At 47.2% G+C, this 25,101-nt stretch overlaps 1 long non-coding RNA gene across 1 annotated transcript; it reads right to left on the bottom strand.

The window, feature by feature from the left end:
• Positions 1 to 18,041: 18,041 nt before the first annotated feature.
• Positions 18,042 to 21,902, bottom strand: LOC141747371 (uncharacterized). The gene is made up of 3 exons (XR_012588699.1): positions 21,724 to 21,902; positions 19,832 to 21,615; positions 18,042 to 19,745 (listed from the first exon to the last, which is right to left on the bottom strand). It is a non-coding gene; the product is annotated as an uncharacterized LOC141747371 (long non-coding RNA).
• Positions 21,903 to 25,101: the final 3,199 nt, after the last annotated feature.

Raw genomic sequence — 25,101 nt, forward strand, 5'->3', positions numbered from 1 at the left:
GCAGAACAATGCAATACGCGGTCAAAGGAAGAACAAGAGAATAAAAAAAATCCACAATACCGTGCGGTACGATAACAGAATATATCAGACGGCTGTCAAGACAATGACAAAGCCATATGCTGCAAAACCAAAACACAGCCAGGTGACACAACAGAGGTTCAAATGCGCAACCATGCGATTCAAAACAAAATATGGAAGGTTACCATGCCTGATCATCTCAGATGGCAATCAAGACAATGACTAAGGGATACGACGCAAAACCGAGATACGGGCAGCCAAAGTGATACAACTTAAAATACAGACTGATGCAATGCCAAACAAAATACAGAACTATATGATGCAATGCAGTCCGATGTGGCACTCAAGACAATTACGGGGCGCTACGATGCGAAACCGATACGGTGTCGGGCAATGCAATACTATTTTGAATACACAAGACAACACAAAACAAAAGATACATAAGCATACAATGCGAGACATTCTCAGATAGCAGTCAAGACAGTTACAGAGCAACACAACGCAAAAACAATACAGAGCCGGGCAATCCAATACAGTCAGATGCAGAACAATACATCAAAGTAACAACATGGCGAACAGTACAACATGACAGTCTCAGATGGCTGTCAAGAAAATGACCTAGCAATACAGTGCAAGACGTAACGGAATACAGGCGTTACCATGCTAGACCATCTGAGACTGCGGACGAGAACACTACAGAGCAATACGATTCCAGGCTAAACACACACAAGGCAGTGTAATGCAAGATAGTTTCACATACGTTCAGGACAATTACCGCTCCGCTTACATGCCTGAAGGGGACCGCTCCTGGACAGCCTGGAGTGCCACGCTAACTTTTAAATGCCTCGCTGCTATTTCCAACCCTATCCCCTCCCCTCCCTGAGGAAGCTCCGCCACCGGTACCTCAACTTCGCTTTCTGAGAGCCGGGACTCTGGAGCCCTGCTCAACAAGAAAAAAAAGTTACCATGTATCAAATCGATTCATCGCGGAGTTGCTGGGTTTCCTCTTCATCACCTGCAAAAACAAACAAGGGAACCCCAATTTCCACAAAATGGTGCCATCAGGCACCATTGCGTCTGTCAACACTAACTTGTACTGCAATATCCCCCACATCAGATGCGCCGTACCCTTCTACTCACCTGCTCCACAGAGATTCGGGATTCAGACTTTGTGGCACTGTCTGGTTCTGGAACCTAAGACACCTAGACACACAATATTACTGTTGAGCTTATGGGAGAGATACCACCCAAAACCCTAACATGTGCAAACCTATTACCACCTCCTGCTCCCTCACCTTGCCTGCCCATCCTCCCGAGGCGTGCAACCTGAAGGATTGCAAACCGCCTGTAAAACCCAACCAGCATGGGTTGCTTAAAACTTGAAAGTTGCTCCCTCCGAGGAAGATGTGATACTTCAGCCCACCCACCGCAGCTGACCTGGACTGACTCATCCCCATCCCCACATCCCATGTCATGCATTGCTTCAAAACTTCAAATTGAAAAGAACCAATACACATACTACTCAAAGCCACATCGTCTCTCTAATACCACGTGCTGACTCACCTTCTTACATTGCTCCCCTCTCCTACGCTGCCCTGCCAAGCTTGTCCCGCTGCATCTGCAAGAACATCAGCGAAATCACCCCGAGGCAGAGAGCAATAAGGTCATAATAACAGTCTTGCACCTTTTTACAAATACCATCTAAGGTCCAAATACAACCTTACACAAAGAAAATGACAAAAAAAGTCCGCACGATAAGCAGCCATACCCTCTTTGACATGAACTCTTCTTCACTACTGCTGTATTGCCTTTCCAACATGCCTCTGCTCTTCCCAAACAACAAAAATGCAAGAGCTATCCACACAGCCTCCTGATGGCTACCCTGAGATGACTCTCACACCTTTGCCCCGATCTACAGGGATTCATATACTACATATAGACTCTCCACACAATTCCACCCACCCTAGATGCTACGCACCCAGGCAGGGCGGCCCCGAGCCAAACACTCACAGTTACAGACAGACACTACAAAGAACGCTAAAAACAAAGTGCCTCAAACACGAGAGAAAACTCTCAGCAAGAAGGATGACACCCGGATGGAAGTCACCGTCAGGCAAGAAGACCTGGAGACCACGGTGGTGATGTGAAGAGGTTCTATGGAAGCCCCTGAAACAAAGTTTACAACGTCATCATCTGTGATAAGGAGGGAATGTCAAGACTGATAAGATGTATACGAAGGAAGCCTGGCTTCAAGACCTAAGAACGTAACGACGCAGGGAAGAAATCCCAGTCGTGGAAGTGGGCCACCCGGAAACTTCCAAGACGCAAGACCGATACACGCTTTAAGCTTCTAATGCAAGAAGACCAGCAGTCAAATGGTGCTACACCCACAGGTCCCAGCGTTCGAGACCCTAAGGATGACGCCCGGCACGCCATGTCGTGCTCCTGGACCTTAAAGGTGACCTTCAGACCCAAAAAAGGTCTAAGACACAGAACACGTACCACATGAACAACACAACAACATGCACAGGCTGGAACTGCCCTGCCAGGGACACACTAGCATCATGACAAACAGATACCAAGAAACACAACATTAGCACTACGCTTCTGCCAAACCACCAGTCCCGTGCCCCAGCTCGATACTATCTGGCTCGCCTCAAATGCAAGAGCCTAGAGCACACCAGGCTCCGACGACACCCAAACCCATCTGCAAAACCTGTCCGAGAAGAAATCGTGAACCCACCTCCCTTTCCTAGCCATGCCCTGAGGAGAAATAACTGGACTCCAGACGATCCAATGTGAATCAACAGAAGCCGATTATTAAGCACAGATCATCATCTTTTATACCCTGTGTTGTAGCCATACACGCGACTCGCTTATTTCTGATTAGCTAGTTACACTGTCCACGCGCTGTCCATGCAGTTCATTCACACATCAGATTGGTTACAAGAATTCGCATAGTAAATTGCTTAGTCATTAGCACAACATGTTTTCTACCTTCTCAGTTCCCGTTTTTCCCCATGTACTAATTCCATCTTCTACCACCTGTTTTGCCCTTAATCTAATCTCTCATAGTAGGGAGGCTGGCTCACATGGCCATTTTCTCTCAGATACATTCCTACAATACCCCCTTTTTCTTCTTGAGCCGACCAGACCTTATGCATGGCATTTTCTATCATGTCAGTCACTTTGCGGAGAACACACAAGGCTACCATAATCAATAATAATATAACCAACAATAGCATGAGCCCTTGCTTTAGTAAGTCTGATAACCATCCCGTTAAACCCCATGAGCTTAACCAATCATCGAAACCATTTTTGACCACTTTTAATTTGGACATGTTATCCTTCATATCCCATAACTGCTTATGAATGGATGATGAGTGGTCGGAAAGATTCATACAACACATACCTTCCAAATCTTCACATCCATGACCCTGAGCTAACAGCAAAAAATCAATAGCCGCTCGATTTTGCAACGTAGCATGCCGAATGCTATCAACATCAGTAAACAAGCTAGATATGATTTCAGTTGTAAGGTTTATCTGTTTACTTGCCCAACACCCTATCTTATTCAACATATTTAATGCCATTGCTGTTCCTAGCGAAGGAAGAACACTTAGCCCTATTCTTTGTCCGAGATTCGAAAATGTTATATGGTCATCACAGGATGGAGTGAAGGTATGAACTGTTCTCTTGGCTCTGTGTTTACTGTGTGCTCTGCTCACTGTGTCTTTGGCCGTACGCAGGCCTCTGCTCGTAGATCTGCCACATCTCCCCCTTTTTGTTAAACACCAGACCATTTATTAACAAGGTCACCATGACTTGTTCTTCTACTCGTTGTGACGCTCTTAGTGGGTTATATACTAAACACAATCAAAAACAGAATCAAAAAGAACCCTGCTAAGGCAATAAATACCCAGATTCCTAAATTTAGCCCAGAAATCCAATTTCTTTGGATTTACCCACAAGAAATCCTTTTGTAATATTTCAAATACATTGCAGTTCATTAAGTCTTGAATCTTTAGTATTTGAGCTTTTAGCTGATCATGTAAAGGACGAATATTTTGTTGCAACAACATGTCAAAAGCACCTTGGAAATGGTGTTTAATCATTTCTCAGCCATGCAGCAACGTATTCCAGGGGAGAGATGTAACACAAAGTCTTTGAGAGTTGTACTCCCAATCACAATACAGAGAAAGACGTGGTTTTAATGCATTTTGCCCATTCCCTATCCATATTGCTGCTGTTTTATACCTTACTCGTGTTAAATTTACACAATAAGATTGATTACATTCTTGTATACTTGTATTTTGAGCCGAAGCAAACATACGGATGAGAAGTACAAATCATTACAGAATTTTCTTGCTTACAACTTCTATTTGTTGCAGTATTATCTGTGGTTAGCATGCACCCCGATTTAAGGTGCTTATAATACACCTTCAGTTGTTCAGGCCATTGAACGGTTCTTACAAAATGTCGCTCTACTGCTGTGGATGACAAAGAAGACATGTTTAGAAAATTTAAAACATGAGTTGCTTTATACAATCACTCTTGAGGTGTCATATCAATCATCATAGTTACTGTTTTTGAAAAGGTATGTGGCAAAAATACCCACTCTAATGCAGTCAGGCTCTTTGCGAGTGAATCATCCCACTGTCCTATCAGGGTGTAAAGTTGAAATTCTTGTAGTAAGGTGTTCAGTGCGTCTTGCAGCAGTAGTAGACTATATCTTATCTTGCAACATGCTGTAATGCCTTCGGAGCTGTTGGGGTTGATGAACATAGAACTTGGGGGGGGGGGGGGGGCGGGGGCAGACACAGTGCTTCAGGGCATCCCCTGTATCTTCAAAGTGTGCTCATGTCTCTCTTGCCCTCGCTCAGCTCATGTCTCTCTCCCCCTCTCTGACCCGAGACAGCCCCCTTATATCCTGCACTGGATTGAGTGGAGAAGTACAGACTAGAGTTGCTGCATGCATGGCCAGTGCACGCAGCAAGTCCCACCAGACCCTCCTGCACTGGATCGAGTAGAAAAGTACAGGCTAGAGTCACTGCACGCGTGGCCAGCATATGCAGCGAGTCTCACTAAACTCATGATCCAGCTTTGCCAACAGCAGCTGTCTGATACGTGACTACATTGTTGTAATCCCTTCTTGTTGTCTTCTTCTGTGAAGGTCAGGTTCTCATGGATACACACATGGTTTTTAGAGCAACATATTCTACAACTCGTACAAGGGTATGATGCAAAGCGGCACCTACAACTGATCGTATAATGCTTATTAAACATGGCAAACAGCATACTAAACATAACAGACAAATTCCTTCCACACAGGCAATGGCATAATTTGCTTCAACCAACCCCACCCCCAAGTCGATCCAGCAAAGAGATTTCACCCAGTGGCCTCCACAAGTTGCTGGTTTGGTCGGTGCAGTTCCTGCAACTGGGCATGGATGGACTTGGAGTGGTCACTTAAATTCATACAATACAGTCCTTTAAAATCTTGACAACCATGTCTGTGAGCTGAAAGCAAAAAATCAGTAGCAGTTCTGTTTTGCAGCGTCACATATCAAATACTATCTACATCTAGCAATAACTCAGAAATAGCTGAACTAGTAGCATTGTTAAACTTATCCTTGGCAGCAAGAGAGTCCTTGTTATCAAGAATCCTCGGCAGCAAAAGAGTCCTTGTTAGCAAGAGCGCGTGCGGACTCCCTGTTCTTGCTGGTACTGTGCTTTGATCTTCTTCCACAACAGGCCAAGATTCTCAAGCAGCTAGATAAGGTGTCTGAGAGTCCATTACAGGCTTATGTCATCCAAATGTTTTTCTTGCCAGCACCCAAGACTGAATAACAATTGGTGTGATATATGTGTTTTCCTGCACACAGGTGCGAGTCCCTTGAGTGTATTTACAATCCTCTTTGCCGATCTTCCGTTGCTTTCCCGTAGTCCACCCCCTTGCTCAAGAGACCGCTTCTGCTTGGGTTCATTTTAGTCTCGCAGGGTATAACACAGAGCAATCTACTAAGGCATGCAATAACACATACACATATAGGAAAAAAACAAAAACATCTCTCTATGGTACTGCTTTGAATCAGGTGTCCTATTTCTCTTTTTCTGATGCTTTCTCATATGTATGGCATACTTTTGTGCTAACGTGGCACATTTCCCATCTAATTGTTCCTGTTTGGTTTCCTCCCCCCTCCTTTCTTCCCCCCCCCCCCCCCATCACTTACGACTGACATAAAAGTCTGCCTTTGCAACAAGAGCTCAGTTTCTCATTTTTCCTTAAGTTTCTCATTTTCCTACAGAGCATCCTATAGATTTTGGCTCAACTCCTTTTCCCAATCAACCATGATCTTATAGACAAACAACAAACCACCAGTGATACGCCCTGCACGGGCAAGTTGTGCCCGAGACCATAAACGTGTCGGCTGGTGACAACTCCCCCAATATTACAGGACTTACACCAGGATGGGCTGTAGAACTGATGGATCTACCTGGGGTGCGCTTGCCTTACATCTAAACATTGTGTACATACAAACTTCTTCACTTGACGGAGCGTCAGCCCTAGTTGCATACGACAACAGTACCACACTGGGCAGAACACCTGCCCAAGTGGAGTCACCTAACAACACTGCACACAACAAAAAGCAAGCAGTAGCACACATGCTGATCAGCAGGTATAAGCTGGCACCCACACACACTTACACAGCAGACATACAAAAACAGCACTTCTATCTCAGTGAGATGACTGGGAAGGGGAGGGGGCGAGGCGGGCAATGGCAGGAGCAAACAGCTCCGGCTCTGTCCTTCTCTGCTGACATTCTGCCTCCTCCATCGGCGTCAGGTGGAGCAGAGAGGATCAGCAGGGTATCGTCCCAGACCTTCGGACCTGGCCTGTTCAGTCCCCCTCCCGTGGGCTGTAATGCTGCAAAAGCCCCAGCTGCCGTGGCTTGCTCCGCCTTCATATCTTGTAAGGTCGATAACACCAACCACCATGTCATTGCTAAAGGTGATGCCTCTTTGTCTCCTTTACTTATCACTTCCCACAGTTTTTTCCCAACAGCCTCCCATATTTCTGGTTTAAAAGCTGTTTGGGGCTCTGGTGCGAATCCGTTCTCTCTGCACCAGATCAACAACCTTCGGAGCACACGCTCATTGTATTTCACCCATCTCTTAGAGAGGATATGCAGGAGAAGTCTTAATATAGCCCCTTCTTCTTTTGCTACTTGTTGCCCCATCTCCTGCCCTGGCTGCTCACCTCTCTCTGGGTGCCCGTGGCCACGTCGTTTGTTTCCTCTATTCCAGATTGCCACCCAATCTGCCTGTTCTCAGTCCAGCTGAGCCGTCCTCCAGCCAGTGGATCTCCTTCTGGGTCTTCCGCCCCTCGTGTTCCGTTGCTCAAGCCAAGCGCCGATCGGTATCACGTCGGGGTCATCATCTGAGGAGAAATAACTGGACTCCAGACGATCCAATGTGAATCAACAGAAGCCGATTATTAAGCACAGATCATCATCTTTTATACCCTGTGTTGTAGCCATACACGCGACTCGCTTATTTCTGATTAGCTAGTTACACTGTCCACGCGCTGTCCATGCAGTTCATTCACACATCAGATTGGTTACAGGAATTCACATAGTAAACTGCTTAGTCATTAGCACAACATGTTTTCTACCTTCTCAGTTCCCGTTTTTCCCCATGTACTAATTCCATCTTCTACCACCTGTTTTGCCCTTAATCTAATCTCTCACAGTAGGGAGGCTGGCTCACATGGCCATTTTCTCTCAGATACATTCCTACATTACCCGACTTCTGCCAGAACCACGTTCTGAATAGGACCGACAGACAGAGTGCAAGCAGAGGCTTGTGCACCACCTGTAATACAGCAGCTGAGAATGAACCAATGCTCTAGGTCACCGCTCTCCTCGGCCAAGTCTCTTCCGGTGCCCTATCTGTCATTGCTGTTGCAGCTCAGGCTGGGCATTAAACCAAGTGACAGATGCTCTCTTTTAACTTCTCTCCTGAGGAAGGAAAGAAAGAATGTGAGGGAGACTTAGGAGCTGGAAAAGAAACTGAACTCTTTCATAATGAAATGTAAAGAGAAAAGTAATACCGAGGAGAGACAACAGGAAAAAATAAAATAGGTAAAATATATACACAACCCAGTATCAAGCTCCCAGGATGCCCATCGCTTCACCGGCAGGCACAGGCAAAGTCCAAGAACGGACTTGCCAATGGATTGGAACCGGATTCTGGATCTGGTTGCATGAATGCACAGATCGGGATTGAAGGATGTCAAACAGACAGCAGAGTCCTCAGACGCCTGCCATTGAAGGAAAGGTACCAACCCCTTTGATCCATCTGCTTTTATACTGAGCGTGATGATGATGGGATGCAATACCCCATCAGTCAGATTCGGGTCACCGGTCCCATCTACTCTTCACCGTGGGTGCAACCCCTCTATGCTTTTCTGCTTCCAACCCATCAACAGGGCATACATAAAAGTTAGCAGAGCTGCACTGTTACAGCAATAAGTATAAGCAAGAGCCTCTCCGCATAGCATCCCTTGGCATTAAGTGTAAATATATGCCCTTAGCAATCTGGAAGCGGATACTACCTGAAAAAGACGTCATTATCTTCAGCCTGTTCAGTTAGTTGGAAGAGACTTACCTGAAAAGTAGAATTACTGAAAGGAAAACTGCTTCTGTTGTACCTCAGTCCAGCACAGTAGCACATGGCTACGCAACCTCACCTTCACATGAAAAAAAGTAGTGCCCAATTGTATTCATGGAGCCACCGGTCAGATCTTCCCTTTAATACCTCATGCCAAGCCACCTCCGTACGGCGCTCCTCTCGGTTCCCCTGAGTCACTCTGCCTATCTCATCCTTCTGCTTCTAAAAAAACAAATAAACAATATCAAACATTACCCTAATGCGGAGCAGTAGCTTAATTCCAAAGGTCTTGTTTCTACTTAGAAACACTGTTCAACTAGGGCCAACAGCAGCCTGCCATCAAAAAAAAAAAAGCCCACAAACATTACACCCCACACAAAGCAGCCTGAACATCTTTGAGATATTATCTCCTTCACTATCCATAAACAGCCTCTCTGACTTGGCTCTGCTTATGCCAACACCCACTAATGAAACACCCATGCACCCAACCTACTGAGAGCTAATCAATTCCAGATGACTACGCAACCTTTGCCTCAGTCTCAACAGATCCACGTATTAACTATAGACTCTTGTCACTATTCTGCCTGCCTTGAGATCTGCACACCTGGGCAGGGGGGTTCCGAGCCAGACACAGACACACACAATCAGAGACCAAGACTACACAGAATGCTAAAAACAACACGCCTCAAGAATGAGAGAAAACTCCCAGCAAGAAGGATGACACCTGGATGGAAGTCACCATCAGGCAAGAAGACCTGGAGACCACAGTGGTGATGTGAAGAGGCTCTATGGAAGCCCCTGAAACAAAGTTTACAACGTCATCATCTGTGATAAGGAGGGACTGTCAAGACTGCTAAGATGTATGCGCAGGAAGACTGGCTTCAAGACCTAAGAATGTAATGACGTAGGGAAGAAGACCCAGTCGCAGAAGTGGGCTGTCCTGAAGCTTCCAAGACGCAAGACCGAAGCATGCTTTAAGCTTCTAACGCAAGACGACCAGCAGCCGAATGGTGCTATGCGCAGGGGTGCAAGCATTCGAGACCCTAGGGAGGGTGCCTGAGGCGCCACGCTGTGCTCCTGGAGCTTAAAAGATGACCTCGTGACCCAAGAAAGGTCTAAGACGCAGAACACGGACCACACGAACAACATGACAACTGACACAGGCTGGAACTGCCCTGCCCAGGATGTGCTAGCATCATGCTGAACAGTAAGCCACATCCTTTACCTGCCCAAAGGGGACTGTGCCCCAGGACAGCCCTCGCCCCTACGCTAACTTCAAAGACCCCTTTCAGCAACTGTCAACCTCATCCCCTTGGCCCCTCTCGGGCACCAGTGTCTCAACTTAGCTTGTGGATGGCCAGGGGTCAGAAACCATCCTTGACGCAATCCACAAAAAACAGCCATCTGATATCTTCCTGCAGTCATCAGCTTCCTCCTCTTCCTCTGCAAAAGGAAAAAAAAAACATGAATCCCCAAAGCAACCACAGCATCAGCAATAATCATCTTGAGAGGAGATGCCAACCTCTTCCACAATACCCGCATCCTCCCAAACACCATGGCCTTTCGCTCGCCTGCTCCACACTGATTCTGGAGGCCAAAGCTGCAGTGACAATTATTTATGGCACCTAAGATACCAAGAAACACAACATTACCAATACGCTTATGTGAAATTGCCAGTTCTGTGCTCATCCTCGCTACTATCGGGCTCACCTCAAATGTGAGAGGCTAGAACAGACCAGATGTCATCAACACCTAAACCCAACTGCAAAACTTGTCTAAGACAGAATCGTGAACCTGCCTCCCTTTCCCAGCCATCCCCCAGCGCCAAAACTTTAGAAACCCCTTCTCTTCTCCTGAGCCATCAAAGAAAGAACCCCACTTCTTCCTGACAGCTCCTGCCCTCTGTTGGCTGGCTTAAGCCCCTGCATCAGTCATTCCTTGGGAGCTGCTCTTCCAAGCCCTGCCCTGTGTTCAGCAGTCACCTCCTATCTTGTGTATTACTACAGACTCCAGGCTCTGCTACAGATCCATGAAATCAGTGAAGCCCTGATATGATCTACCAGGGGCCTGCCACAAGCCATAACAGCTCTAGGGCCACTATGATACTCTGCATACCACTGGGGAAGACAATGAGCTGTCCCATACCCTGAAAGGCAACATGCCTTACATCCCTACCGCTTCCTCAAAGTGCTAAAATACAATGTATATACACATACAAGACATTCATCTTAACTCCCACTCAATAATCTCATAACTGGACCAATTAAGGCTAATAAAAACAATTACTAAAAGAGGGTTGTACAAAACTAGAAAAAAAACAGAATTCTATCTTCAACAAAGTGAGGAATTACAGTAAGACGCACAGCACCTGGAATAACAAAAAAAAAAAGAGACTACTATTAAACCACCTAGCCACACTAAACACCCATTGCAAAACTACTGTTCTGAAAAAAAAAAACCACACAAGAAAAGTAACATACAAGTCCATTTTCTACTATATATGGCATTAAGCCTTACATTAGTTGAAAAGTCTTACCTCTAATTTCTTACCTATACTAGTCTTAATATTAAAAGAGAGCTACCCAAACAGCTGAAAAAGCTCCAATGCTGCACTTTACTTAACAAACCACAGATCCCTCACCCTGGAAAAGCCCAGCAACACAATGAGCTCCTGACCCAACGCTGTGGCTCATATACTCCGGGCCCCGCCCACTGCCCTTCCCACAATCCTCTGGGTAAAGGGCGGGGCCAACCCCACAGAAGCATAAAAGTGCCCAGAGGAGCAGCATGTTTTGTTATTTGCCTTAACTTTACAATGTGTGAGGTGGCAAAGGAAGAGAGTGACCTTTACTAGAAGAAGAGATACCTGCTGTTTTACTACAACTTTATCTATTACATCAACAACATGACCAGGTAGGCAATTAGATTGTTTTTTTTGTGGAACATAGATAGAAAAAAAACCACCACAATTTATGTACTAGAGTATCATTTAAAAAAAAATCCCAACATACTACTATGGGCTTATTCTTTGTTTCTAGTAAGACCATGTGCGTTACTGAGCTTCTGCCAGAACTGTATTCTGGATGGGACTGAATGACAAAACAGAATCAGATTCTATGAGAAAACATTCTCAACAATATCTTGCTTTACAAAATAAGTTATTTACTCTAAATTAGAAGCAATTTTGAGTCATATTGATGATCTCTTTTTGACTTATTTACTCAATAGTGCTACTTCAGTCACAAAAGACAGAAAGCAACAAAAAAGCATGGAAATATAAGTAATGTACCTGAAACTGCATAAAGTACATTAATTAACATCTAAGTAGCTAGAACAAACATAAGTTGTAAAAGGCAACAAAAATAATCATGGCAGACATATTGATAAAAGTAGATAAAGGCTAAGAAAAGATCTGAGCCTATGACAGACATTGTTAGGGTACCAGATACAAAATAGAAACATAATATAATGCAGAAACCAAACAGACTGCTCTAGAGCACAGAGATGATTTTGGAAAAGGCTCTGGCAGAATGAGAGGCCTTGTCAGAGAGATTAGAGAGGTCCCGAAGGGGCCAGAGAAACCAAAGATGTCTTGGGATATGATGAGCTCAAAAGGGAATCGAGCAAAATATGGTTGCCCTCGGAATGGACTGCAAGTGCACCAAAAAGATGAGAGAACCAAAAGACTGATGGGGTTAATGGTTGCAGACTCTGGAAAGGTTCTGAGGGAAAAAGAGGGGTTCAAAGTGCCCTCTGGGACTAAAATAGGGCTCTGGGGCATAGGGGATATCTCATGAGAGCTCGGCGATGGGAGTGGGAGAGTACCAATAAGCCTCAGAGATAACAAGGCAGAACTCTGAAGGGGATTTTGACAAAGTACAGATGATGTTAGGGGGCTGGGGACAGAATGAAGGCATCCTAAACAGCAAAGAGGAAGTTAAGGGCACTTTGAAGAGCGCAAAAAAAAAAACCCCAAAATCAAAAGGGAGTTGAAGTGCTGGCAGTGCTGTGGGGTATGAGAAAGGACTCGGAGGACACAGCTTTAGAAAGCAGGGGCATTATGAGGGGGCAGGGTAGGAAAAGAAGGCTCAGAGACGCAGCGAGGGCTTAGGAGTCTTGGGAGGGGGTCTGGGCAAACTACATGAATGAATGAGAGAGGAACTGAACGGAGATGCCCTCGATGGCAGAGAGAAACATGACGGGGCGCCATGTAGCAAAGAAAGACGAGAGGCTCTGATGGAACAAGAGACATAGGGAGGTAAAATGCTAGGAGAGGCTGTGGAGTTTGAGGAAGGTCTTGGGAAGCTTCGTGAGGGTGGAGAGGCGTCGAGCAGGGGGGGTAGACAAAAGAAGGCTGGGGAGGACAAGGAGGAACTCGGATGATCATCTGAGGGGAGTATGGATGTTCCCATGTGGCCGGGGACTGAACATAGGAATCCTAGGTAGCATAGAGGAACAAATGACAGCTCTACGACTCAAAGATGGACCCACCTAAAATGCTACGAGATGGATGTGGAGGGCCAGGAAACTCCTGGGGGCCATCGTGACCAGGAGAAGAAGAGTCCCGATGGAGCCAGAGAGACAGAAAAATGATAGGAAGCATGATTAAATCCAGGGGGAATCTGAACTGAGTAAATGTTGCCTTGGAGGCCAGGGAACTAATAGAGGCAGGGCGAGAAGAAGACAGAAGAATGGGGCTGGGTGTTGAAGAAGAGCCTGGGAAGACCCTCCTGACGAGCAGTGACGTTCAGACTGGACTCCCTTGCTTTCTAAACTCCTTCTCGGAGAGGAGTCTGGGTGCGGCTGGATCCAGTCTTAGCCTCCAACTGTAAAGGACAATTCGGACCTGGGTTCTGTCACAGAGTCGGTTTAATACAGCTTGAGCTGGATACCTCGGAAGAGGGACCCCCTCAATACTTTTCCTGTGCTTTGTAAAGCCTCAAAATCTATGACATAAGCAGTTTGTGCCCCTGTTCACATGACAAGCGTGTGTCTCATCTCTGATAAAATTGTTCAGCCATTACGTGTCCTCTTTGATGACTGGAGTTTTGGTGCAAATGCTTTTACCTTCTGACCTGGTTTTGTGACCTCTTTGTCACATCTGCACCTGTATTTTATCCTCCTTCTGCTGACTTGGGATAGAATGGTCCCTTTTTTCATTTCCAAGAATTAGAGTTCCCTTTCCTTTGATCATAACGGTCACCGTAGTTCATAATGTTAAGCATATAATCTTCCTTGATGTTACTTATACAATTTCATTGTGTTAGTTAAGTTACAATGTATCAAAGTAAAACAAAACTACTATCCATCCTTCTAGGACTAAGAAGGAGTTCAGCCAAAGTTTGCTATGTTGCTAGGTTACATCTTGCAGGTAAGGCTTCGCCAGTCTAGGTGCTTATGCTAAGCAAAACTTCAGTGTCGGACACCGGCTCACAGATATGGAGTCGGGAAGCCTTCTGAGGGAAGGAGAGGGGTGTGCGAGGTCCACGACAAAGATGAAGATGTACTGAGGGCAACCCTGAAGGCATCTATAGCGGTTGTGACACCATGAGAGGGGCCCTGAATGGGCCAGAGAGACCAAAGAAGGTACAGGGACATGAGGAGGAAGTCCGGGGGGGATTGCAACGGAGTACAGATGTCCTCAGGAGGCCGGGGACCAAATGGAAGCATCCTAGGTGGTGCAGAGGATGATAGGAGGGCTCTGAGGCACAAACAAACCTGAGGACGGGTTTCTGAGGGAAAGAGCTCAGACATAATTTTGTAAGTAACAGGGATTAAGAAAATGAGGAAAAAAATTAAAAAATAGAAACAGTGAACTCAAAACGTGTAGAAAGAAAATCAAAAACCAGAATGTGCTAAGGAAAGACAAGAAGTAATTAAAACTGAAGACGGCAAAGGAGATAAATGTAGACAGAAAATCTTAAGAGCATCCATGATGAAAGAAGCAAGGAAACAAATTACAAAATAACAATGGCAAACTAAATCGGAGATGTAGAAGGAAAAATTAAAAAGCAACAGCACTAAGGAAAGACAATAAGTAATTTTAAAATGACAGCAAAGGGAACAAAAGTAGGCATAGTAAGAACAGTTAAAAAGTGCTAGCTGGTAGGGTAAATAAAGAGAAATATTACAAAATAGGGATGGTGAACAAAAACAGATGTAGAAGGAAATTTTTAAATGCGATGGCAGTAAGAAAAGACAAGAAATAATTAAAAGAAAAGATAAGCAATAAAGATAAACAGGATAAAAGTAAGGAATTTAAGAAGTGATGGGGATTGGGGAAACAAAAGGAAATAACTAGGAAATATGGAATGCAAAGTGTAATGGAGATGTAGAAAGAAAATTCTAAAAAGGCTCTGCATTAATGAAAAAAAATTAAAAATATACACCGTGAATGAGATAAAAGTGGACAGAAAGAACCTTTTAAAACCAAGAATGGTTATGGAAAGAAAGGAAAAAAAGATAAAAACATAGGGACAGCAAACTAAATAAAAATGTTTACAGGCAATGAAGTACAAAACCAATGCAGAACAAAGAAAAATCGGTATTGGCAGGTTCATAAAAGTAGACAGAATTTTTAAAGTGAGGTGGTAAGAGAAAGACAGGAAAAATTAAAAGGTGAGGATGGCAAACTGGATAAAAGTTGACATAGTAAGAAAATTTAAAAACCAAACAGATCAAGAAAAGAGGGAGAAAAAAAATAGGGTCAGCAACCTGAATAAATAAAGACAATGAAACAAAATTTTAAAAGTAACAAAGTAGAGGACAGGCAAAAAGAATTAAAAAACACAGACAGGGACCTGGGTAAGTGGAGACACAGAAAGAAAATTTGGAAAGCAACGGGGCACTGGCCATACAGGTAGTTAGAAAGTTAAATAGCAGGAGATAGAGTTGGACCAACAGCCACAGACAGAGGACAGTGGAAGAGGGATGGGGGGGTGGAGCAGAGGGAGTCACTGGAAATAGAGATGGGTCACTGGGTAGAGGGAGACCTACAAATGCAATTTTCACAAGCAATAGTGAAGAAGGCAGTGTGGGAAGAATGAAATAATAGCAGATAGGGAGCTGGGAAGGCAGAGGCACAGAAAGGAAATGGAGAAGGGGACGGAGTACAGGGTGGCATTGGCAGAAGAGCAAAAACTTTTGGGGAGCCAGAGTCTAGGACAGGCAAGGACACGGGCAGAGATCACAAGAAGCATGGCAGGGAAGGGCCTGGACACACATGAGAGGGCATGTGACTCACCACAGCTCCTGGCGCAGGTGGGAGACTTTATGGCCCAGAGGCTTCTCTCTCTGCCCCTTGCTCCTCGGTGGTGCTGGCAGCCTGACCCTTGCCTGCCTAGGAGTGGGTGGTGGGTGCCTCGATGCTCTTCTCCCATGAGGCATCCCAGAGGCACGGTGGCTCACACATGCAGACGACAGGCAGCGAGCTCCTGGCGCTCTGTGCTGGTGGTGCGCTCCGTGGGGGATGGCTGGGAGGGATCCTTCCTTGCTGTGGGAACCGTCTGTGCCTTGCTGGAGGCACATGCCTGTGGAACCCCCTTTGTGTCACTCTTCAGCCAGCTCCAGCAGGCAGCTGTGGCCAGGCAGGCCCCTTGGCACAGCAGAGCCAGCTGCGACCTCAGCCTCACTGGCTGAACCTGAGCCTGGCCCAGCCCAGCCCATCCTCCCCTCATGGGTCTCACCTGGGCTGCCTCAGCCCCAGCTGGAGCCCACTGGGAAGAGAGGCCATTGCCAAAGCCCCACAGCACATCACCCCCTCCCCTGAGCCTGTCCCCAGCAATGAGCTCTGCACCCTGGGGGCAGCAAGTGCCTCCAGGGGCGCAGAGGAGGCAGGAAGTGTTTATTCCTTAATGTGCCCAAGAAATCCCGGCAGTGAGTTGGCTACAAGGCTCAATGCCCAAAGGCGGCAGGACAGAGGGACAAAAGGGAAGAAAAAAGCAAAAAAACCACGAGAGATAGAGAAATAAATGAGACAGACAGGGACCAGGGGAGAGAGGTGGAAGTAACCAGCAGGATAAGAAGAGACAACACACAGGAGCAGGGGAAAAGAAATATGATCAAGAAATACAAAATAGAAACAGGGACCCTAGCAGAAGTACACATTGAAAGAAAATTTTGAGAAGCGACAGGGTACAAGAAACATAAGCAAAAAAATGACAGGCGGATGCAGAAAAAAAATGAAAAAAGTTACAGTGTGCTGAAAATAGAGGGGAGAATTGGGAATTATAGGCAGGGAGATGGCTAGGAGGAGATATAGACACAAAATTTTGAAAGGCATAGGATATGAGAATCCTACCAAAGACTTAAGAGATAGGTATGCAGAAGTGCATAGAAAGAGATAGAGGAAGAGAATTATGAAAAGCAACAGGGTACAAGAACATGGGAAAGAAATTAAAATTAATTTGGGGAGACAGAGAGAGGGAAAAGTAGCAAGAAAATTTTAGAAGCAAACTGGGTTCAACAAACCTAGGCAAGAATTTAAAAGAAAGGGATGGAAAGAGAGAAATAAAGTTTCAAAAGAGATTGGGTAAAAGAAACATAGTCAAGTATTAAAAGACAAGGACACAAAGCTTAATAGAAGTAATCTGTGGTGGATTGACCTTGGCTGGCCCCTGGGTACCCACCCAGCCTCTCTATCATTGCCCTTCCTCAACGAGACAAGGGGAGAAGTTAAAATGAAAAAGCTTGTAGGTTGAGACAAGGACCAAGAGATCGCTCATAGTCACAAAACCAACAGACTCAACTTGGGGAAATTCACTTATTGTCAATCAAATAAGAAATAAGAACAAATTTAAAAAAAAACACCTTCCCACCACCCCTCTCTTTTTCTGGTATCATCTTCACTCACGACTTCTCTACATCGTAACCCCGGACAACGCAGGGTGACAGGGAGTCAGGATTGTCTCTGCTGCTCCTTCCTCCTCGCACTCTTTTTCCGCTCCAACAGCGGGGCCGCCACGTGTTGCAGGGACTCTCTGCTCCACTCCTGGCCAGTGTTGCTGATGGGCTCAGCTTTGACCAGCAGCAGGTCCCTCTCTGAGCTGGCTGTGCCCAACATGGGGGGAGCTTCTGGCGTCTTCTCACAGAACCCACCCCTGCCCCCCACAACTCAGCCAACAAAACCTTGTCACTTAAACCCAATGCAACAGCAATCTACTACAGGGCAGAGAAGGGGGGGGCAGTGAAAAAACAGGGAAGGGGAGCCACAGGGGAAAGAAAACAGCTATGGGCTACGGATCAGACAGGAGGAAGCAACAGGGAGCGAGACAGAGAGAACCATGAAGGCAAAAATTGGCTATGGGACAGATCTTTTAATACAATAACATCCTTTATATAATATAGTAGATACAGGTTTTTATTTTGAACTCCTTTTTATATACATACACTCATATTTTTCAATATGTATAAAAATGAGAAATTGTTCTTTATTTCAATGCCTCATACCCATATATACAGGTTTTATTGTTTTTTTAAACACACATTCCCCACATGAATTTTCAGGCATTTTTTGGGCTGTGAACTGCCTCTTTTAGGAGGAACCCCATATGACATGCGCACACCCTCAAAAAGGTCTCGTTTTGCCTTAGAAATACCATCTGGAGTACAATTACAGCCTGACATTAAAAAAAAAAACACACACAACATACAAACACTACACCCCACACAAAGCAGCCTTAACATCTTCGAGATGCAGTTTGCTTCACTACTGCTGAACAGCCCCTCCCACATAGCTCTGCTCATCCCAAAACAACCCCATTAATTAAAGAGCTGCCCACACAACCTGCTGATGGCTACTTGATGGGAGTTGACTGTACCACCTTTGCCTCAACAGTCTAGGTAGATCAAACTAACCATAGACTCCTATTGATGTTCCACCTACCCCAGAGTTTACGTGACCGGGCAGAGCAGCTCCGAGCCAAACACACACAAGCACAGACCGACATTACACAGAACACTACAAACAATGCACCTCACAAATGAGGGAAAACTCTCAGCAAGAAGGATGACACCAACATAAGCGACTGTTGGGCAAGAAGACCTGCAAGACCACAATGGTGACACGAGAAGGCTCTAGGGAAACCCCAAGAAATGAGTACAATGTAATGGTCCAGGACAAGAAGTGACTCAAACTGAGATGTACATGCAGGAAGCCTGGCTTCAAGACCTAAGAACTTAAGGATGCAGGGAAGAAGTCCCAGTCACTGAAAATGGATGGCTAGAGAACAGAGGTGCTCATGCAGCCAGGAACAATGCTGCAGTTGAGGACCACCCAGAAACTTCCGAGATGCAAGGCCGATCCACTGTTTAAGCTTATAATGCAAGAAAAGTGGGGCCTGACTGGGGCAGTGCCAATGAGTTCTGGCATTCAAGACTCTTGGGATGGTGTCTGAAGTACAGGCTGTGCTCCTCAAGTGTAAAGAGAGCATGGAGACCCAAGGAAGGTTTAGGACACAGAAGACAGACCACACAAACAACAACAGATGCAGGCTGGAACCACCCTGCCCGGCTCATGCTAGCATTGTGCTGAAGACTAACCCGCTCCCTTTACCTGCTCAAAGGGGATGGCTCCAGGACAGCCCTCTGCCCTTCTCTAACTTTAAGAGGCCTCCCTGCAAATCACAAACTTCTCCCTTTCCAGCCCCTCCCCAGCCCTGGCCACTCAACTTAGCTTTCAGAGGGCTGGAGGTCTTAAATCTGATGTCGACAGGAAAAAAAAAAAAAACAGCACATCGACTATCTGGGACATTCCTGTAGTCACCAGGTTCATCATCATCATCATCTACAATTAAAGAAAACCAAACAGTGACAGCAAGAAGTTTCAGAGAGGCCACCGCCAACCTCTTCCACAATTTCCCCTTCCTCAAAACCACAATGGGATTCCACTCACCTGCTCCTTCCAGAGTCAAATGCTGTGGCCATCATTGCTTGAGATACCAAGAAACAAAATTACTGTTGCACATGTGAGAAATCACCAGACACAAGCTCCTCCTCACTGCTGCCTTGGCTCACCTCTAATGCTCACCCACTTCCAAAGATGGCTCACAGGGCACCTGCAAAACCAGAAGATAAATAATTAACCAGGTTGCCGTATAATACTTCACTATTAAGACACCAATGTGGCCCACAACCGCCTCACCTTCTCAGTACACTCATCAGCATGCGGCTTAGTCCCTCTGAGCCTGCATCCTGCACCTGAAAAAAAAAAGCCAACCAAAAGACATATGCTGACATACTGCCTGACACCACAGCCTGCCTACAGCCATTCCTGTCTCCTACTCCTTTACCCTGGCCTCTCGCCCACCTGCCCTCCATGGTTTTGGGCTGCTGCTTTGAGGCTTACAAACTACCTGTAAAACAGACACAAAGGACACTAAAAACTTCACCCACAATATAACATCTGAGAAGAATTGCTGCTTCAGCCCACTATTCATTGACCACCTTGCCCGAGAGTCACATCCGGTGCCAATATCCTGCTTTACTCATCACTTCATACCTTCAAAATGAAAAAAAAAAACAACCCACACCCCACCACCAAGCCATAATATAATGATATAGCCACCAGTCACATCTTCCCTCCAGCACCGTGAACTGACCCACCTTCTTACAGGGTCCCGCTTGCCTTCTGCATGACTCTTTGGTGCACATCTTGTCCCTCTGCATCTGAAAAAATTAGTAAACAAGTCACCCGGATGCTGATCAGTAGCTGAACAATTCCAGGGGTCTTGTTTCCATTTAGGAATATCATCTAGGCTCCAACTACAACCTGCCATTAAAAAAAAATTGGACCCAACATTAATCCCCACACATACAAGCCTTAACACCTTCAATCTGCTTCACTACTGCCAAACAGTAGTGAAGCAGGAGGCTCCAATCATCCCCATAACACACTATGGAAGTGACTGTCCCTGCCAATGGCTGCTTGATCCCAGATGACTGTACAACCTTTGGCTAAACAGTCTTGGCAGATCAACATATTACCCATAGACTCTTATTGCTGTTCCACCTACCCCTGACTCTACACCCCCAGGCAGGGCAGCTCCACACCAAACACACCCACGTGCAGCCCAACACCACACAGCACTATAGACAACAACGTGACTCCAAGATGAGAGAAAACTCTCCACAAGAAGAATGACTTTCAGACAAGAGATGCTGTTGGGCAAGAAGACCAATGGCCACAGCACGGACGTGAGGAGGCTCTGTGGCAAAGTCATAAAAATCATAAAAGAGTCAAATGTAACAGCCCATTCCAAGAAGTTCCTGTCAAAATGGAGATGACATATGTGCAGGAAGCCTGGCTTCAAGACCTGAGAATGTAAGGATGCAGGGAAGAAATCCCAGTTCATAAAAGCAGATGGCTAGAGCTGCTGTAGCTCAGAGAACAGAGCTGCTCATGCAGCCACGAACGATGCTGCAAAAGAGGACCATCTAGAAACTTCCAAGAGGCAAGTCCGATCTGCACTTTAAAATTGTTATGCAAGAAGTGCCCATTGGGCGCTCTGCCAATTAGCACAGGCATTCGAGACTCTACAGGGGCTGCCCAAGGCACATGCTGTGCCCCTTGAGTGCAAAGAGAAACGAGGATATCAAAACCTAAGGAAAGTCTAAGACACAGAAGACAGAGCACACAAACTACGCAACAACAGACACAGGCCAGAACTGCCCTGCCCAGCACACACTAGCTTTGTGCTGAAGAGTAACCCACTCCCTTTACCTACTCAGAGGACACTCCTCCTGGATAGCCTTCTGCTCTACCCTGACTTGAAAACTCCTCCCTGAAACTGTCAACCTTGGCCCCCCTCCAGCGCCTGTGCCTCTACTTAGCTTTCAGACAGCCAGGGGTCGGAATTCATCCTTGACAAAGAACCCACAACAAACAGCTAACTGATGTGTTCCTGCAGTCACCAGGTTCCTCTTCAACTGTAAAACAAAAAGAAACCATGGCTCCAGCAGTGACCACCCTGATAGTAGAGGCCAAGCTCTTCTACAGCACCCTCATCCTCAGAGGTGCCATGGCAATCTGCTCACCTGTTTCACGCCGATTCTAGAGTCAGAGGCTGCAGCAGCAATTACTTATGACACCTAAGATACCAACAAACACAAAATTACCATTGCATTTCTGTGAAATCACCAGTCCCATGCTCCTCCTCAATACTATCCAGCTCACCTCAAATGGAAGGGACTAGAACAGACCAGACCCTCTTGACACCCAAATCCAAATGCAAAACCCATATGATAAAGACTGCTGAACCTGCCTCCATTTCTTAGCCAAGCCCCAGCACCAAAACTTTTAGAAACCTCTTCTCCTCAACTGTCAGGGAAGGACCCCCACTTCTTCTTGACAGCTCCCATTCTATATTTGTGACCCTGAAACCCCTGTGTCAGCCACTCCTCAGGAGCTGCTCTTCTGAGCCATGCCCTGTGTTCAGCAGGCACCTCCTATATTCTGTCTTCCCACAGACTCTGGGCTCTGCTATAGACCCACAAAATAAGTAATGCCCTGACACAATCTACAAGGGGCCAGCTGCAAGCTGCAAAAACTCTAGGGACACCATGGCACTCTTTGGGCAATGGGGAAAGGTGATGAGCCATGTCATACCCTGAATGACGCTATGCCTTACATCCCTGCTGCTTTCTTGAGAAGTGCTAAAGTGCAATATGCAGATGCATACAAAATGCTCACCCTAAACCCTACAATATAATCTCATCATCAACCCAATTAAGAGAAACAGTATCAGCAACTCACACAGCATATGACAAAACTGGTGGAAAAAACCACAGGTCCATTTTCAATAAAGTCAGGAATTCTAGGAAAATGCAGGACTCCTAGAATAAAGAGAAGCACACTATTAAACCATCTGGGCATCCCCTAAACACTCATCACAAAGTTACTGACCTGAAAAAAAGGGAAACAAAAAAGCAGCATACAAGTCAGTTTTCTACTACACAGGTGGCAGGATGTGTACTGGTCCTGAAGGTCTTAGCTCAGCCTTCTTATCTCTGCCTCCCTAAATGCCAAAACACACCTGCCCAAACAGCTGAGCCTGCCCCAAAGCTGCAACCAAGTGAAGGACCAGCAGAGCACTGACCCCAGAGGAGCCCAGCAGCCAAGCAAGCTCCTGAGCCGAGCCTGTGGCTCATATATCCCGGGCCCCGCCCACTACCCTTGGGCCCCGCCCACTGCCCTTCCCACAGTCCCCTGGGAAAGGGACGGGGCCAAACACCCAGAAGACATAAAGGTGGCCACAGAAGCCGCAGCTCCTTCCTTCTGCCTTAAGTTCCCAGCAGGCAAAGCAGCAGCCATTTTTACTTCCATTGGGCACTCACCTGTGGTGATTCTCTTACCACTTTTGTTTGAGTGCCATCTACTTGTTGCTGTAGAGAAGAGAGTTCTGCAGATGTTGCTTTATTTTTGCAATCTTCAGATATTTTTGTGGTTAATTATTAACCGTGTTTTATGGTTTTGGAAGAGTGCTGGAAACAGGTGATTTCAGAAGACTGATGAGCACTGCCTGGATCCTGGAGAACTAAAGTGCCATTGAGACGGGCTTCGGAGGACTGAGGGAGATCCTGGAGGACCAAAGTGCCATAGAGAGGCGCGTCGGCTGACTGCGCGGCGCCCCGGAGGACCAAAGTGCCATAGAGAGGCGCGTCGGCTGACTGCGCGGCGCCCCGGAGGACCAAAGTGCCATAGAGAGGCGCGTCGGCTGACTGCGCGGCGCCCGGGAGGACCAAAGTGCCATAGAGAGGCGCGTCGGCTGACTGCGCGGCGCCCCGGAGGACCAAAGTGCCATAGAGAGGCGCGTCGGCTGACTGCGCGGCGCCCGGGAGGACCAAAGTGCCATAGAGAGGCGCGTCGGCTGACTGCGCGGCGCCCCGGAGGACCAAAGTGCCATAGAGAGGCGCGTCGGCTGACTGCGCGGCGCCCGGGAGGACCAAAGTGCCATAGAGAGGCGCGTCGGCTGACTGCGCGGCGCCCCGGAGGACCAAAGTGCCATAGAGAGGCGCGTCGGCTGACTGCGCGGCGCCCGGGAGGACCAAAGTGCCATAGAGAGGCGCGTCGGCTGACTGCGCGGCGCCCGGGAGGACCAAAGTGCCATAGAGAGGCGCGTCGGCTGACTGCGCGGCGCCCGGGAGGACCAAAGTGCCATAGAGAGGCGCGTCGGCTGACTGCGCGGCGCCCGGGAGGACCAAAGTGCCATAGAGAGGCGCGTCGGCTGACTGCGCGGCGCCCCGGAGGACCAAAGTGCCATAGAGAGGCGCGTCGGCTGACTGCGCGGCGCCCCGGAGGACCAAAGTGCCATAGAGAGGCGCGTCGGCTGACTGCGCGGCGCCCGGGAGGACCAAAGTGCCATAGAGAGGCGCGTCGGCTGACTGCGCGGCGCCCCGGAGGACCAAAGTGCCATAGAGAGGCGCGTCGGCTGACTGCGCGGCGCCCCGGAGGACCAAAGTGCCATAGAGAGGCGCGTCGGCTGACTGCGCGGCGCCCGGGAGGACCAAAGTGCCATAGAGAGGCGCGTCGGCTGACTGCGCGGCGCCCCGGAGGACCAAAGTGCCATAGAGAGGCGCGTCGGCTGACTGCGCGGCGCCCCGGAGGACCAAAGTGCCATAGAGAGGCGCGTCGGCGGACTGAGGGGCTATGGAAATGGACAACCGGAAAACTGCCGGGCACTGTCGGGGGCGCGGTAATGCGTAGGAGCCGATACTGGAGCGCCGACGGCCGCTTTCGAGGCCGGGCGGGCGGCACCGATCGCGCTCCAGGTGGCGCGGAGCTCGACGGAATCCCGGCGATCCTGGTTCGCCCTCCGGCCGCCGCGCTCTCGAGACCGTCGCCGGAACGGCCCCCGCGAAGCCGCGCATGCGCACGAGCTGCGGAACCAACGCACAGCGCCGCCGGGGGCGGGGGGCAAGGCGGGCCGGAGGCGGGGCCAGAGCACATGGAGGAGCGCACACCTGCAGGACCAGCCTTCAGCCGCCGGGCGGCAGCACCCTCTCAATTATTTACACATTATCTATTTAGGGAATTTATATTACCTGTTTGCACTTATGTAGCAAAGCTGCTTAGACTTATACATTAACATTTATGATACAGAATATCTATTTAGACTGTCTGCTTACACATCTATTTTGACACTAATATCTTTTTATAAATACATTTTTTAAAATATTTTTATATTCTAGGATCTTTTAGATAACACAGAAGCATGGAATCATAGAATCCTTAGGCACAGAGGTTTTTATTTTGAACTTATTTTACATACATAAATATGTATTTATTGTCCATATTTTCCATAAATATGTATTATTATCCAGGACCATGGGGTCCTGGAGGGCTCCGGGGGCGGGGGCAGTGTAGGAGGGTCCCAGGGGGCTGCAGGAGATCCTGGAAGGCACTGGTGGCGCTCT

This window comes from Larus michahellis, chromosome 8 (assembly GCF_964199755.1).
Source record: "Larus michahellis chromosome 8, bLarMic1.1, whole genome shotgun sequence".
NCBI classification, from domain to species: Eukaryota; Metazoa; Chordata; class Aves; order Charadriiformes; family Laridae; genus Larus; species Larus michahellis.